Below are 18567 nucleotides of genomic sequence, written 5' to 3'. Positions count from 1 at the left end.
CTAATTCTCGTCAGTCTCCAATCTTCTGAAGCATAACGAACAAGTTCTTACATGGTGAACGAATTCTTACATAGTGAATAAATTCTTACATGGTGAACAGTACAAGGGCAGTCATCACAGAAACTTTCGGTTTTGATCATGCAATATGACCTATAAACAATCAGGTCAAATATGAATATTCGTTTGATTTTTGTACTTGATCTATATGTTGATCCCCCATTTCTCCTACTATTATTATTATTTTTATTTTTAATAAAATGCTGAAGTGGTAGGTAGATGCAAGATAAAGGTAGAAAACATAGTTTAGTGCTGTAAGAAGGCAAATGTAGATGATCAGATGATCAGGTGTGTGCCTATGGACTAAGTATTAATCCAGGCTAGACAAGGGCAGCAAGACATCCACGGATGCAGAAGATTTCTCTCAAAGCAGGGGGGGTGAGGTTCTGAGCCTCACCTCTGTTGATCCCCAAATTCTCACCTGATGGCCCCCCTGCGACTGTGCCTGTCTTAGGTTGTTCCTCCCTTGAGGAATCTTACCCGTCTCTGGCTAACCAGTCATCTTCCGGGGCCATACAGGGAAATGTAAAGTTGGTAAGTGAGAGAGAAGCCATATTGTTTGCAAAGGTTAGCTTTTTACTTCTTTGCAGATTTATGCCCTGTGGCTTCTATGCCCAGCACTTGTCTCAAGGTATCTTTACCACCTGGAGGAATTATGATACTCGGTAAATTCGATATGAGGCACGAATTCTATTTAAGGGTTGTAATTAGGAAGGAAGAAGAAAAGCTATAGCTGTAGCATACGAAGGAAACTTGGGAGGATTGATTATTTCTTTGACATATCTTCTTGTATAGTACCTTAAGTATGTATAGGTTTTAAACTACTAACTAATTTGCACACACATATTAACATAATAGGAATACGGTGACATAAACAAAGCAAATCTATAATTACCATCCATCTCCAGTGAAGCCAAGAAAACCATTTAGGCACCCTAGGCATTTGTGAAAATTTATCTATGATATGATGGATATTGTCCAACTGTACTTGAACCATCAGACAAATTAAAGCAGCCCATTTCTGGGATCTGTTCACATCCCATATGTTCTTTTAACCATAGATAGTCTATAGTCATGAGATTTTGGAGTGCTACAACTTGCACCCCTCCCAACTCCTGGTTGAGTTCCAACAGTACAGATCCGGTCAAATTCGTTGTCTCACTGTATGCACATGCCAGCCTAGACATCTCCCTCCTCATTCTTATGGCAAGTCCAGGAGATGGTGGGCTGGATGCAGCCACAACCGCAGCATCGTCCGAATCCCTGTGGAGGCTTTTTGATTATCATCCCCCGGCACAAGTCCTCCAGAGAGTGCTGATGCCGGAAGCTCCTCCTCATATCGTATCTTAGTTCATTTTCTGGGTATCCAAGCTAGGCCTTGATCTCCTGCATAGAAACAAACAGACCCTTTGCCCACACTTTGACATGCCCTCTATACCACTGTGCACTATACCTCATTGGAGGTCAGCACACAGTAACTGCTTTTTTTTTTTTTTTTTTTTAAATTAAGAGAAAGGAATATTATCAGAAAAGAGTACCTCCATAGCTGATCATCTGACACCCTTTAAGTGATCAACATTAAGGATATTTAAAGCATGCGTTGATCTTTGATTTACCAATAGTTTTATCCTGTTAAGGAGTAATCCCCCTTTTCCTTCTTTCTTTCTTTCTTTCTTTCTTTTTTTTTTTTTTTAAATTTTTAATCTACACTTACATGAAGAATACTATGTTTACTATGCTCTCCCCTATATCAGGTCCCCCCTAACAACCACATTACGGTTACTGTCCATCAGCTTAGCAAAATGTTGTAGAGTCACTACTTGTCCTCTCTGTGTTGTGCAGCCCACCCTCCCCTTGTTCCCTCCCCCCCATGCATGCTAATCTTAATAACCCCCTTTTTCTTCCCACCCCTTATCCCTCCCTGCCCACCCATCCTCCCCAGTACCTTTCCCTTTGGTACCTGTTAGTCCATTTTTGGGTTCTGTAACTTCACTGCTGTTTTGTTCCTTCAGTTTTTCCTTTGTTCCTATACTCCTCAGATGAGTGACATCATTTGGTATTTCTCTTTCTCCGCTTGGCTTATTTCACTGAGCATAATACTCTCCAGCTCCATCCATGTTGCTGCAAATGGTTGGATTTTTCCACTTCTTATGGCTGAGTAGTATTCCATTGTGTATATGTACCACATCTTCTTTATCCATTCATCTACCGATGGACATTTAGGTTGCTTCCAATTCTTGGCTATTGTAAATAGTGCTGCGATAAACATAGGGGTGCATCTGTCTTTCTCAAACTTGATTGCTGCGTTCTTAGGGTAAATTCCTAGGAGTGGGATTCCTGGGTCAAAAGGTAGGTCTGTTTTGAGCATTTTGATGAACCTCCAAACTGCTTTCCACAATGGTTGAACTAATTTACATTCCCAACAGCAGTGTAGGAGGGTTCCCCTTTCTCCACAGCCTCGCCAACATTTGTTGTTGTTTGTCTTTTGGATGGCAGCTATCCTTACTGGTGTGAGGTGATACCTCATTGTAGTTTTAATTTGCATTTCTCTGATAATTAGCGATGTGGAGCATCTTTTCATGTGTCTCTTGGCCATCTGTATTTCTTTTTTGGAGAACTGTCTGTTCAGTTCCTCTGCCCATTTTTTAATTGGGTTATTTGTTTTTTGTTTGTTGAGGCGTGTGAGCTCTTTATATATTCTGGACGTCAAGCCTTTATCGGATCTGTCATTTTCAAATATATTCTCCCATACTGTAGGGTTCCTTTTTGTTCTATTGATGGTGTCTTTCGCTGTACAGAAGCTTTTCAGCTTAATGTAGTCCCACTTGCTCATTTTTGCTGTTGTTTTCCATGCCCGGGGAGATATGTTCAAGAAGAGATCACTCATGTTTATGTCTAAGAGGTTTTTGCCTATGTTTTTTTCCAAGAGTTTAATGGTTTCATGCCTTACATTCAGGTCTTTGATCCATTTTGAGTTTACCTTTGTATATGGGGTTAGACAATGGTCCAGTTTCATTCTCCTACATGTAGCTGTCCAGTTTTGCCAGCACCATCTGTTGAAGAGACTGTCATTTTGCCATTGTATGTCCATGGCTCCTTTATCAAATATTAATTGACCATATATATTTGGGTTAATTTCTGGGGTCTCTAATCTGTTCCACTGGTCTGTGGCTCTGTTCTTGTGCCAGTACCAAATTGTCTTGATTACTATGGCTTTGTAGTAGAGCTTGAAGTTGGGGAGTGAGATCCCCCCTACTTTATTCTTCTTTTTCAGGATTGCTTTGGCTATTCGGGGTCTTTGGTGTTTCCATATGAATTTTTGAATTATTTGTTCCAATTCATTGAAGAATGTTGCTGGTAATTTGAGAGGGATTGCATCAAATCTGTATATTGCTTTGGGCAGGATGGCCATTTTGACGATATTAATTCTTCCTAGCCATGAGCATGGGATGAGTTTCCATTTATTAGTGTCCCCTTTAATTTCTCTTAAGAGTGACTTGTAGTTTTCAGAGTATAAGCCTTTCACTTCCTTGGTTAGGTTTATTCCTAGGTATTTTATTCTTTTTGATGCAATGGTGAATGGAATTGTTTTCCTGATTTCTCTTTCTATTGATTCGTTGTTAGTGTATAGAAAAGCTACAGATTTCTGTGTGTTGATTTTGTATCCTGCAACTTTGCTGTATTCCGATATCAGTTCTAGTAGTTTTGGAGTGGAGTCTTTAGGGTTTTTTATGTACAGTATCATATCATCTGCAAATAGTGACAGTTTAACTTCTTCTTTACCAATCTGGATTCCTTGTATTTCTTTGTTTTGTCTGATTGCCGTGGCTAGGACCTCCAGTACTATGTTAAATAACAGTGGGGAGAGTGGGCATCTCTGTCTGGTTCCCGATCTCAGTGGAAATGCTTTCAGCTTCTCGCTGTTCAGTATAATGCTGGCTGTGGGTTTATCATATATGGCCTTTATTATGTTGAGGTACTTGCCCTCTATTCCCATTTTGCTGAGAGTTTTTATCATGAATGGATGTTGAATTTTGTCAAATGCTTTTTCAGCATCTATGGAGATGATCATGTGGTTTTTGTCTTTCTTTTTGTTGATGTGGTGGATGATGTTGATGGATTTTCGAATGTTGTACCATCCTTGCATCCCTGGGATGAACCCCACTTGGTCATGGTGTATGATCCTTTTGATATACTGTTGAATTCTGTTTGCTAATATTTTATTGAGTATTTTTGCATCTACATTCATCAGGGATATTGGTCTGTAATTTTCTTTTTTGGTGGGTTCTTTTCCTGGTTTTGGTATTAGGGTGATGTTGCCTTCATAGAATGAGTTTGGGAGTATTCCCTCTTCTTCTATTTTGTGGAACACTTAAGGAGAATGGGTATTATGTCTTCTCTGTGTGTCTGATAAAATTCCGAGGTAAATCCGTCCGGCCCCGGGGTTTTGTTCTTGGGTAGTTTTTTGATTACTGTTTCAATTTCTTTGCTTGTAATTGGTTTGTTTAACTTTTGTGTTTCTTCCTTGGTCAGTCTTGGGAGGTTGTATTTTTCTAGGAAGTTGTCCATTTCTTCTAGGTTTTCCAGCTTGTTGGCATATAGGTTTTCATAGTAGTCTTTAATAATTCTTTGTATTTCTGTGGAGTCTGTCGTGATTTTTCCATTCTCATTTCTGATTATGTTGATTTGTGTTGACTCTCTTTTTCTCTTAATAAGTTGGGCTAGAGGCTTATCTATTTTGTTTATTTTCTCAAAGAACCAGCTCTTGGTTTCGTTGATTTTTGCTATTGTTTTATTCTTCTCAATTTTGTTTATTTCTTCTCTGATCTTTATTATGTCCCTCCTTCTGCTGACTTTAGGCCTCATTTGTTCTTCTTTTTCCAGTTTTAATAATTGTGATGTTAGACTATTCATTTGGGATTGTTCTTCCTTCTTCAAGTGTGCCTGGATTGCTATATACTTTCCTCTTAAGACTGCTTTCGCTGCATCCCACAGAAGTTGGGGCTTAGTGTTGTTGTTGTCATTTGTTTCTATATATTCCTTGATCTCTATTTTGATTTGTTCATTGATCCATTGATTATTTAGTAGCATGTTGTTAAGCCTCCATGTGTTTGTGAGCCTTTTTGTTTTCTTTGTAAAATTTATTTCTACTTTCATACCTTTGTGGTCTGAAAAATTGGTTGGTAGAATTTCAATATTGTGGAATTTACTGAGGCTCTTTTTGTGAGCTAGTATGTGGTCTATTCTGGAGAATGTTCCATGTGCACTTGAGAAGAATGTATATCCTGTTGCTTTTGGATGTAAAGTTCTATAGATGTCTATTAGGTCCATCTGTTCTAGTGTGTTGTTCAGTGCCTGTGTGTCTTTACTTATTTTCTGCCCGGTGGATCTATCCTTTGGGGTGAGTGGTGTGTTGAAGTCTCCTACAATGAATGCATTGCAGTCTATTTCCCTCTTTAGTTCTGTTAGTATTTGCTTCACATATGCTGGTGCTCCTGTATTGGGTGCATATATATTTAGAATGGTTATATCCTCTTGTTGGACTGAGCCCTTTATCATTATGTAGTGGCCTTCTTTATCTCTTGTTACTTTCTTTGTTTTGAAGTCTATTTTGTCTGATATTAGTACTGCAACCCCTGCTTTCTTCTCACTCTTGTTTGCCTGAAACATGTTTTTCCATCCCTTGACTTTTAGTCTATGCTTATCTTTGGGTTTAAGGTGAGTTTCTTGTAAGCAGCATATAGATGGGTCTTGCTTTTTTATCCATTCTATTACTCTATGTTTTTTGATTGGTGCATTAAGTCCATTTACATTTAGGGTGACTATTGAAAGATATGTACTTATTGCCATTGCAGGCTTTAGATTCGTGGTTACCAAAGGTTCAAGGTTAGCTTCTTTAGTATCTTACTGCCTAACTTAGCTCGCTTATTGAGCTGTTATATACACTGTCTGGAGATTCTTTTCTTCTCTCCTTTCTTATTCCTCCTCCTCCATTCTTCATATGTTGTGTGTTTTGTTCTGTGCTCTTTTTAGGGGTGTTCCCATCTAGAGCAGTCCCTGTAGGATGCCCTGTAGAGGTGGTTTGTGGGAAGCAAATTCCCTCAGCTTTTGCTTGTCTGGGAATTGTTTGATCCCACCATCATATTTAAATGATAGTCGTGCTGGATACAGTATCCTTGGTTCAAGGCCCTTCTGTTTCATTGCATTAAGTATATCATGCCATTCTCTTCTGGCCTGTAGGGTTTCTGTTGAGAAGTCTGATGTTAGCCTGATGGGTTTTCCTTTATAGGTGACCTTTTTCTCTCTAGCTGCCTTTAAAACTCTTTCCTTGTCCTTGATCCTTGCCATTTTAATTATTATGTGTCTTGGTGTTGTCCTCCTTGGATCCTTTCTGTTGGGGGTTCTGTATAATTCCATGGTCTGTTCGATTATTTCCTCCCCCAGTTTGGGGAAGTTTTCAGCAATTATTTCTTCAAAGACACTTTCTATCCCTTTTCCTCTTTCTTCCTCTTCTGGTATCCCTATAATACGAATGTTTTTCCTTTTGTATTGGTCACATATTTCTCTTAGTGTTGTTTCATTCCTGGAGATCCTTTTATCTCTCTCTATGTCAGCTTCTATACGTTCCTGTTCTCTGGCTTCTATTCCTTCAATGGCCTCTTGCATCTTATCCATTCTGCTTATAAATCCTTCCAGGGATTGTTTCACTTCTGTGATCTCTTTCCTGACATCTGTGATCTCCTTCCGGACTTCATCCCACTGCTCTTGCATTTTTCTCTGCATCTCATCCCATTGCTCTTGCATTTTTTTCTGCATCTCTGTCAGCATGTTCATGATTTTTATTTTGAATTCTTTTTCAGGAGGACTAGTTAGGTCTGTCTCCTTCTCAGGTGTTGTCTCTGTGATCTTTGTCTGCCTGTAGTTTTGCCTTTTCATGGTGATAGAGATAGTTTGCAGAGCTGGTACGAGTGACCGCTGGAAGAGCTTCCCTTCTTGTTGGTTTGTAGCCTTTTCCTGGGAGAACAGCGACCTCTAGTGGCTTGTGCTGGGCAGCTGTGCGCAGACAGGGCTTCTGCTTCCTGCCCAGTTGCTTTGGGGTTTATCTCCGCTGTTGCTGTGGGCTTGGCCTGGCTGGGGCTGTTCCTCCAAAATGGTGGAGCCCCGTTGGAGGGGGAGCAGCCAGGAGACTATTTATCTCTGTAAGGGGCCTCTGTGCTCCCTGCTGCCCAGGGGGTTAGAGTGCCCAGAGATCCCCAGATTCCCTGCCTCTGGTCTAAGTGACCTGTCCTGCCCCTTTAAGACTTCCAAAAAGCACTCTCCAAACCAAAACAACAACAGCAACAAAAAGGAAAAAACAAGCGATTTTTTTTTTTTTTTTTTGTCCTCAGGTGCCGGTCCCAGGCACCCGCTCACTGGTCCTGGTGCCCTGTCTCCCTAGCACCAGGGTCCCTGTCCTTTCAAGGCTTCCAAAAAGCACCCACCCACCGGTCCCGCAGGGAAGGAACACTCGATATTCTTTGTCCTCAGGCACTGGTCCCAGGCACCCGCTCACCAATCCCGCCGCCCTGCCTCCCTAGCACCGGGGTCCCTGTCCCTTCAAGGCTTCCAAAAAGCACTCGCCAAAAAGAGAGAAAAAAAGGGGAAAAACGCGCGATTTCTTCCGACCTCAGGTGCCGGTCTCAGGCACCCGCCCACCGGTCCCGCAGGGAAAAATGTGGGATATTCTTTGTCCTCAGGCGCCGGTCCCAGGCACCCGCTCACCAGTCCCGCCACCCTGCCTCCCTAGCACTGGGGTCCCCGTCCCTTCAAGGCTTCCAAAAAGCGCTCGCCAAAAAGAGAAAAAAAAAAAAAAAAAAAGGGAAAAAACGCGCGACCTCCTCCGTCCTCAGGCACCTGTTTCAGGCACCCGCCCGCCGGTTCCACAGGGAGAAACGCGGGGTGTTCTTTGTCCTCCAGCGCCGTTCCCAGGCACCTGCTCACCGGTCCCGCCACCCTACCTCCCCAGCAACGGGGGCCCGTCCCTCTAAGGCTTCCAAAAAGCGCTCGCCAAAAAAAAAAAAAAAAACCGCTCCGGTTTCTCTCCACCCGCCGGGAGCCGGGGGAGGGGCGCTCGGGTCCCGCCGGGCCGGGGCTTGTATCTTACCCCCTTCGCAAGGCGCTGGTTCCTTGCAGGTGTGGATGTGGTCTGGATGTTGTCCTGTGTCCTGTGGTCTCTATTTTAGGAAGATTTTTCTTTGTTATATTTTCATAGCTCTATGTGTTTTTGGGAGGAGATTTCCACTGCTCTACTCACACCGCCATCCTGGCTCCGCCGGCAATAAGTTTTTAAATACCAAAAGCACAGTTCATGGAAAAAAAAATTTGATAAATCGATTTCATTAAAATTAAAAAATTCTTCTCTGTGAAAGACACTGTTAAGAAAATGAAATGACAATCCACACACAAGGAGAAAATATTCACAAAACATATCTGGTGAAGGACTTGTCTCCAAAATATACAAAGAAATCTTAAAACTCAATAATAAGAAAACAAACAACCCCATTAAAAAGTGGACAAAACATTTGAGAAGACGCCTTTATGAAAGATGGCAAATAGCAGATGAAAAGATGCTCAACATCAAATGTCATTAGAGAATTGCAAATTTAAACAATGGATACCACACTACATACCTATTAGGCTGGCTAAAATCTACAACACTGACAATACCAAGTGCTGACCTGGATAGGGAGCCACGGGAACTCTCATTTATTGCTGTGGGAATGCAAAATAGTGCAGTCACTTTGGAAGATAGTTTCATAGTTTTTTACAAACCTAAACATAATTCTACTATACAATCCAGCAATCCTGCTCCTTGATAGTTACTCAAATGAGTTGAAAACTTAAGTCCACACAAAAACCTGCTCCTAGATGTTTATAGTAGTCTTACAATTCCCCAAATTCAGAAGTAACCAAGATATCTTTCAATAGGTGAATGGATAAACAAACTGTACTTCCAAACAATGGAGTATTATTTAGCAATAAAAGAAATGAACTGTCGAACCAAAAAAAGTAAGACTCTGAAGAAACTTAAATGCATATTGTTGGGTTAAAGAAGCCATTCTGAAAAGGCTACATAGTGTACTATTCTAACTATGACATTCTAGAAAGTCAAAACTATAGAGACAGTAAAATGATCATTGGTTGGCAGAAATTCTGGGGAGAGGGATAGATGGACAGGTGGAATACAGGGGATTTTTAGGCAGTGAGACTACTTTTAGGGCAGTGAAACTATTCTGTTTGGTACTGCAATGATGGATATATGACACGCAAAACCCTTTGTACATAGAATGTACAACACAAAGAGTGAACCCTAATGAACACTGTAGTCTTTAGTTAATATTGTATCATCATTGACTCCTCAGTTGTAACAAATTTATCACACTAATGTAAGAAGTTAATACAGGAAACTGGGTGTGTGATAGGGGAGGTAGAATGGGGCATTTTGGAATTTTTCTATAAACCTAAAACTGCTCCTTCCCAAATAAAATCTATTAATTTTTAAAAAGTAGGCTGATTTTTTAACAAAATAAGAAACCACTAGAAAGGCTTCAGGCAGGAAAGGAACATGGCCAAATACAGGGTTTGGATAAAGCTGTCTGGAGGCAGTATGGAAAGGGATATAGTTCCATGTCCCCAGGAAGATGGGGCAGGAGGAGAGGGAAACAACAGAAAAAAGACATTTCTTTCACTAAGTCCTTGTTATTTTATTCTGGAAGGGAAACCTCTCCAGTGGTTTTTATCTACAGCTCATTGACCCTCTGCAGTTACAGGGAGTCAGAGATCAAGCTTGTAGATTTTACAGCCTCTATGACAGAGCTCGGCAAGAGATGGGAAAAACGAAAGTTGAGAACCGCCAGTCAAGTATTGCAGACAGGAATAAATGTAAATTACATTATTATGTCTGCATATTTGTAAAATCCTGTGAGCATATATAAAGCTAATTTATGCATGTTAATGTTATTTTCCATATGCGTAATTCTTGGAGTGATCTTATTTCAAAATTTCCACTCTGTAATATATGAACAATATTACCATCCTTATAAAAAAGTTTTCAGTCTTGATACCAGTTTATATGGTCTATTTTATCAAAATGAGCTAGGAAAATAATTGAAAATATTTCTAGATGCTAGTTCAGGTAATTGAGTGAATAAGATATATTGTAATCTACATGATTTCTTAAGTTGGTTCCTAGAATTTTCCCCAGTGATGACAAGAATTTCTTTGTTTGGCAAGCAACAAACAGTATCAAAGAAATTGTACCTATCTTCCCACATTTTTGCCCTGCTTGGCACATTACATAAACTGGAGTTGATGCAGCTGTGAAGTCAGAGAATGGGTTTTCCGTGGAGCCTTTCCACAGAGAAGTGCTTTGTCTCCATCTGGCGGGCAACCTTATTTTCGCAATGTCAGCAGTAGTTCTCAGACCTGGCTGCACTTAGGATCACCAGTGGTGCTTAAAAACAATCCCAACACCCAGCCCCTCCCCAGACCAATTCAATCAGAATGTATGGGATAGGACCTGGGGTCAGCTTTTCTTCTTAAAGACGTAGAACTAATTTTAATGTGCAGTTAGGGTTAAGAACCATCAAGTTAGACAAAGCTCTAAATTGGAAATATGTACTGAGTCTATCATTCCTCCTATAAAAGCGCCGTAACAGTAAAAAAGCAATCATGTAGGTAAATTCTATCATCTTCCAGAAGTCCTTTCCCAACTTGCAGAGAGGAAACCATTCAGGTGTTGCTAAGAATATAAGGAATCTAAATGTAAATCACTCCCATTGTGACTCGCTGTGCTGAGGCAGAATGTGCTAAGACACATATACCCCCACACACACATACCATCAGGCTAGTCCCCTGGCAAAACTGTCAAGTATTCAATCTTACTTTGATATCTCATGTATTTTCCAAAAAGTTATCTTACATACTTTCTCATTTATTGTCAAGAACTTGTTAAAATGAGTATCCCTTCTTTTCCTGGGTGCTAATACTCACTTAAGACCACAGACCAGAGCCTGAGAGTTTCTTAGGTGACCACTCAGACCCCGCTTTTCCCTTCATTTCATTAACTCTTAGGTTGCCAGAATCGGCTTGCTTTTCAGCTTGCTATCTTTAAAAAAATACTCTCTATCAGTTCCCACTGACAATTGCTCAGTCTTTATCACGATACATGCATTATTGATATAACATTTAGCTATTAAAAGGAAGACTAAATTCTGTTTCTGGCAATGGTTGACTAGATGGTTCTGGACCCTCTCACTGAAAACAACTAGAAAGTTGTATGAAATACATACACTATTAAAAGAGTAAAAAGGCAAGCTAGAGAGAAATATTTGCAAGGCATGTAACTGACAAAAGAGCACATATCCAGAATACATACAACTCCACCTAAGGAAAAGACTGACAATTTAAAAAATGGGCAAGACTTCACCAAAGAGAGTATGGCAACAGTCAAGAAACATGAAAAGGCTCTCTCTCAACTCCATTAGTACTCAAAGAAATACAGATTAAAACTACAATGTATACACCTACCACACCCATCAGAATGGCCAAAGTTGTAAAGACTAACCCTATCACATGATGGTGAGCAACTGTAACTTTCCTATCACGCTGCTGAGAGTGTAAATAGGTACAACCATTTTGGAAAATTGCTTGCTGGTATCTCCTAAAGTTGAACATGTACACCTACCTTACAGCACAGCAATTCCACTCCTAGGTAGATCCAAAGAAATGCATGTATGTACCCAAAGACATGTTTAACAATGCTTATAGCAGCATCATTTATAAATAATCAAAACTGGAAACCTAAATACCCTTCAATAGTAGAATGGATAAATTGTGATGTATCCCTACAATGGAATACTACTTAATACTTAATACTTAATACAACAACAGTGGAAAAAAACTACAGCTACACTCAATAGACACATAAATCTGACAAATGCAATTTTGTACAAATGCAGTTGGTCACAAGCAATGCATATTTAAAAGTTTTCATTTATAGAAAGTTCAAAGCAGGCGAAATGAATCTGTGCTGTTAGAAGTCAAGCTGATGGTTATGTTCAGGTAACAAAAACAGTGACTGCCAGGGGGAAAGAGATAATGACCTATTTCTGACAGATGTGTTCACTTTGTGGTAACTGACTGAGCTGTCTACCATTTTGTGCACCTCAGTTAAAAAAGTTAAAAACCCAAACTGGCTATTCAAAAACAATTTTGTAAAAATCAAGCTTTCTTTGTGTTTTTCACCTTACCTGGGAGAATTTTAATTGATAATATATAACTAGCAATGCTCCTCATACTTTACTGTAGATGCGACTCACCTGGGGATCTTGTGAGACAGATTTGCTCCAGTACTCCGGAGCAGGCCCCCAAGGTTCTTGCATTTCTAGTAAGCTCCTAAGTATGTCCATAATTTGAGTAGCAAGGACCTGAGACAGTGCTTCCCAAATCATGTTCCACATATAGTAATGTTTTGAATTGTTAGTAAATGTTACTAATATTACTAAAATCTAATCACAATTTTCTTTTAAAACATAATAAGCACTTAAAGTCCATTCCTCTTATTTTGTTGTTTTTCTTTCAAAGTAAGTGTGTCATACCTGAGAATAATAAACCCAATAAACACGAGGCTCAATAAACACAGCTATATGCCAGGCACTGTAACACTCCCTGATTTAATCTAGAAGGATATGTCAGGACATGGCAGGAAAGATCACCTGGTGATGAATACATTTGGCACCTCACTGGATGAGCAGCACTTAGCAACTGGCATCTCTATGTTGGATTGTCTATTACAGGGGTCAGCAAACTTTTTCTGTAAAAAGCCAGATGGTAAATACTTAGGCTTTGTAGACCATAGTCTCTGTCACAACTACTGGGCTCTGCCATTATAACATGAAAGCGACCATAAATAATACGTAAGAGAATGGGCATGTCTGGGGCCCAAAAAACTTTAACAGAACAGCGGCAGGTCAGTTTCCAGCCTCTGGTCTATTGAATCTTCAGTCAGTAATATGCATCCTGTCTTGGAATTTCCACATATTTTATCTTAGAAAATATTTTTAAATCTCTGATTTGCTATTAAAATTTCAAAAATGAGTTTTGACTTTTTTAAAACAACCCATGTGCATATTGTATTTCAAGAATGACTTTTTGGTGTTGTATATGGTCATTCATGGTCAAATAAGTTGAAGAATGGTCATCTAAGGACAAACAGAGTCTCCAAATTAAATGAAATAGAGTGATAATACAGAGGAGTTAACTCATAGTATAAAGTTGCATTCCTGAGCCACACACTGCCGGGGCACTGGCCTAAAGGCTCTATAGCTTCTCAGGATTAGCAACCATCAATCAGTATATTACTAATGTTGTACAAACTGCACAAAAGTAATGGATCTAACAGTTACCAAAAGGGAAAGGGACCGGGGAGGATGGGTGGGAAGGGAGGGATAAGGTGGAGGGGAAGAAAGGGGGCATTACGATTAGCATGTATAATGTGAGGGGAGGCTCGGGGAGGGATGTGCAACACAGAGAAGACAAGTAGTGACTCTACAGCATCTTACTACGCTGATGGACAGTGACTGTAATGGGGTTTGTGGGGGGGACTTGGTGAAGGGGGGAGCCTAGTAAACATAATGTTCCTCATGTAAGTGTAGATTAATGATACAAAAAAAGAAAACGGATCTGAATTTAGATTCCATATAGAACCTTATCATGCTGAGTCCATACCATGAGGTTGTCAAGGATAAACAAAGCTGGACATTAGTTAAGTAGTGAAAACAGATTTTGTGCAATAACTACTGACAGCTGAAAGAGCTGAGCTCCATTTCAATTTTCAAAGCAGTGGCTGGGGTTTTAAAGGAGTATGATGGTGTAGGGAAGGGGGGTGATGGAACTCAAGTGAAAAATTACAAATGGTTGGCCAGTATAAATGCCAGCTGTGCCGGCTAGCTGGCAATTATTGAGATAGGATTTTACCTTCCCACAGAGCCTGGGAACCAAAGGCCATATATCCTTCCCGATGCTTACATTTCGAAAGAATGGCTTTCAGGGCCACGAGAAAGACACTCCTGAGGTGTAGGGGGTGCTTACACATCTCAAAGCTATGGAGAAAGGATTCACATTGTAAGCCCTTTTTAGTAAATGCTCTATGAAAGCGGCTGGGGCCTGTGGTCTGGTACTAGACCTGCTAGAACAAACAGCAAATTCCTTTCCAGACAGGAATCCCAAGGGGGCTACCCTGTCCCAAGGCTGCAGCTGTAGGCTGCTAGATGCCCTGTTCAAGTCTGATCAGATCTTTTACTGCTGAAATGGAATGTTCTCAGCAGGTTCTCAAGGCCCATTTGTTACTTACGTAGTTTTATGTTCTTGGTACACATGGAAGGTATAACCAGAGAAAATAAAAAGTGTTTCAGAACAAAAGAACCAAACTGATCAAACTTAGCTAATATGGCCAAAAAGAAATCATTTTTACTGTGTATACTATTAGACTAGGCTATGCTAAGCTTAAGTCTTAGGTCCAAAGAGCCAAAATTAAATTTATGGAAGTGTAGCTTACTTGGCCATGAAATAGGTCTAAGCAAAGTCTTAATTTTTAAAATGAAGCCATGATTTCGGAATCCAGGGACTTTACTGTGTGTGAGACAGAATTTAGATATGGTGCCAAGGTGCTAGTCACCTATAATAAATGAAAGGCTCTGAAGAATCTAATTAGCCAGTAGAATTCCAGGCTACAGCCCATTCTGGTTACTTTTTTGGGTTTTTGCCAAAGCAGATATACTGAACTGATAGCCTCTATGCTTTACAAAATATGTGGAGAGGGGGCCAAGTTCCATCCTGATCAAACTGCAATCATAACAATTCCAGGCAGTGATGATGTAAGCAGAGATCAAATAGCTGAAGTGCTTCTATCTTGCTCCAAGGTAGTGATGGGAGGAAGGAAGGTAAGGTTAGGGAAGCCAGGCGGCTGGAAGGTAAAGCACTGTTTGACATGGTGGATTAGGGTAACCAGAACATTATGTTTATGGGCTCCTCCTTTCAGCTGAGATTAGAGATTCAGACCAGCGAGAACATTCAGTGTACTGGACTGCGACTTTACAAAAACGGGTACAGTTGGATCAAATGGTGAACAAACTTCCTGAAAGCCACAGGGACCAAACCCACCTGCAAAATAGTCTCCAAGATATGACCTTCTGCTACAAAAAGCAAAGAATGAGGGCATCTACTCCATAGCAGGAAAAGATACTTAAAATATAATGTATATATATGCTAGAAGCTTGACTCTTTTACTTGGTATAGTCGATATTTCTAATTTTACCTATTCTAGTCTGTGTGGAGTTATATTTTTGGTTGTTTTAAAAAAATTTTTTCCAGATTTTTATTGATCCAAAACATTTGCATTTCTGTAAGTTTCCTTAATGCCATCTCCTGACTGGGCCTCCAGGCGACCACTGATCCTCCTTGCTGCAGCTTTAACTCTCATGTTGGCTTTAATTCACATTTCCTGATGACTCACAGTCTATCTCCTTTAGTGAAGCATCTATTCAACATTTTTAGAAGATTTTTGACATAATATGATTTCAAGAGTTTCTTATATGTATATTCTTATATTTAAGTCCTTAAACTGATCTACATATTGCAAATAATATCCTCCTGGTCAGCAGCTTGCCCTTTTAATAGTATCTTTTGAATACATTTTTTAATTTGAAAGACTTCACTCTGTCCATTTTTCTTTGATGGTTAGTGATTTTTGCATCCTAAGAAATTTTTGCCTACCAACTTCAAAAAGATTATGTTTCCCTGCTGGTTTTATAGTTTTAATGCTTAAAAATTCTGTAGTTCTTTGAGTTAATTTGTGTATATTCTGTGAAGTGAGGGTTAAGGTTCAATTTTTCTTTTTTTCCATAAGGATATTCATTTGTTCTTGACCCATTTGTTGAAAAGACTATTTCCACCATTGAATTACCATAACTTTTTTGTCAAAAATCCATTTTAATCAACATGAGGACCTATTTCTGGACTCTTTATTCTTTTCCATTGACCCACATGTCTGCTCTTACATACACCAATCCACACTATCTTGATTACTATAGTTTTATATAAGACTTGCTATCAGGAAGGGTAACTCTGTTCTTCTTTTAGAAATATTTTATCTATTCAAGATTCTTTGCTTATCCATGTAAATTTTAAAATCAGCAGGTAATTGTCTGCCTAAAAAGCTTGCTGACATTTTGATAGGCACTGCTTAGAATCTAGATCAAAAGGGAGAATGGCTATCTTAAAAATACTGTCTTCCAATCCAGTATTATGCATATATTCTTTTATTTTGGTCTTTAAAATTTTTCTTTCAGTAATGTTTGAAGTTTTCAGTGTACAAGTTTTTCACATTAAAAAAAAATTTACCCCTACTTTTTTAGTGCTATTGAAAATTATAAATTTGAATTTTGTTGACAGGATATAAACATATAGTTCATTTGTTCATGTTGATTTATCTCTGCAACCTTGTTAACTCAGTTATTAGGAGTAGCAATTCTTCAGTTCCCCAATTTTTTTTTTAATGTTCTCATGTTATCTGTAGATGGAGAGTTTTACTTCAGCCCTTCTAATCTTTACTGCACTGGTAGGCTCTCAAATACAAGTTTGAATGAAAGTAGGGAGAGCATGTATCTTTGTCTTGGTGCGGATCTTAGGGGGAAAGCATTCAATATTCTATCATTGAATATGATATTATTAGTAGGTATTTTATAAATTCCTTTTAGGTTGGCAGGTCCCCTTCTATTCCTCATTTGCTGGAGCTCTCATAAATTTTGTAAAATGCTTTTAACTGCATCTATTGAAATGATTGCATGTTTTTTTTCTTTCATTACTATGGAAAGTAACACAAATTGATTTTCAAATATACCAACTTCAAATTCCTGGGAAAACCCCACTTAGTCATCATGTGAGGTTGGTGTAATACTTGCGTTAAAAAAAATCCCTTTTACACACCACTGGATTTGAATTGCTAATACTGTTAAAGAATTCTGAAACTTTTAAAAGGGTAATAGGTTTGGACCTTTCTTTACTTCAAATAGCTTAGTTTTAGTATAAGGGTAATACTGGCTCAGAAATACAGTTTTCTCCTCTGTTCTCAAAATGTTATGTAAGATTAGCAGAATATTCTTAAATGTTTGATAAAATTACCCAGAGGGCTTGGCATTTTCTTTATGGGAAGGGTAGTAATTCAATTTCCTAAACAGATAAGGGAATATCCAATTTTTGTTATTTCTTTTCATGTCTGTTTTGTTTATTTGTGTCTAAGAAATTTATTTATTTAAGTTGTCAATTTACTGATATATAATGTCTAAACAAGGACAAAGGGGACAAAGGACAGACCTCCCTTTCAGTGAGGACCAATTCCTTCCTACATACTGACCTTGTTATTTGGAGATACTTGAAGGATTCAGGAGTCATGATGTCTGCAACCTACTTGATAGAGGGAGCAGGCAGTGTGCAGCCAACATAGAACTGGTGAATACAGGGTGCAGGGTCCTGGGAATTCATTGTCCTATTTTTATAACTTTTCTGTAGATTTAAAACTTTCAAAACGAAAAGGTAATGGTAGATTCATATTTTACAACCCAGCAATTTAAATAATCAGAAAATCACACACATACTCTGAACAAGGAGTTTTATGATAGATCAAAGTTTGAAAACACCCTGAATATCCCACAAAGAGGATGTGATAAGCAAAATACAGAATGACATGATACCAAACACCCAACAACAAACATCTTTTTTTTCAAGAGTATTGATGTGCAACATTCTCACTGTGGACTATTGAGGGAAAATGCTGCAACATGGAATATATGACCCTACTTTATATGCACAGGAAGAGACTGCAAAGAAACCTAATGCAAATGTGGTTTGTCTCTGAGTGATGGGGTCACAGATGAACTTGACTCTTCTTCACACTCCTCTGAATTTCCTGGGGATTCCAGATACTCTCATCACTCACTCCAAGGACAACGGGAAGGAGAGCTTGTGTTGACTTAAGGAGCAGACCAGGAGGCACGGGTCTGGATTAACCCCAATAGGGAGGGAATTCCGACAGGTGGTGGTGGTGGTGAACTGGCCACACGTAGGCCAGTAAAGTGGAAACAGTGGCCTGGAGGAGAGGCGAACAGACTGTGACATCTGATCTCCCTCCCTCCAAATTTGGCAAAGGTTGGGAGATTAATTAAGATGGTGCACGTGAAAAAGGTAGTTTCATACAAATGTAAAAGCAACTGCCGTTCTTTGTTCTACATTAATGGATGTAGTAGTTGTTATCACAGGAAATACACATGGGACAACCAGAGCTTAAAGATCAGTGTGCAGATTTGAATCTATGTTCATGCACCACCCTGAACAAACTATTTAGCCTTTCTGAGTCTATTTCCACCTTGAAAACCTGGGGTGATGGTGATAATTTAATCACTATCCTTCCATGTC

The sequence above is a fragment of the Manis javanica genome, chromosome 7 (genome assembly GCF_040802235.1).
Source record: "Manis javanica isolate MJ-LG chromosome 7, MJ_LKY, whole genome shotgun sequence".
NCBI lineage: Eukaryota > Metazoa > Chordata > Mammalia > Pholidota > Manidae > Manis > Manis javanica.
The sequence above is the reverse complement of the archived record's forward strand: the minus strand, read 5'-3'. Positions refer to the sequence as shown.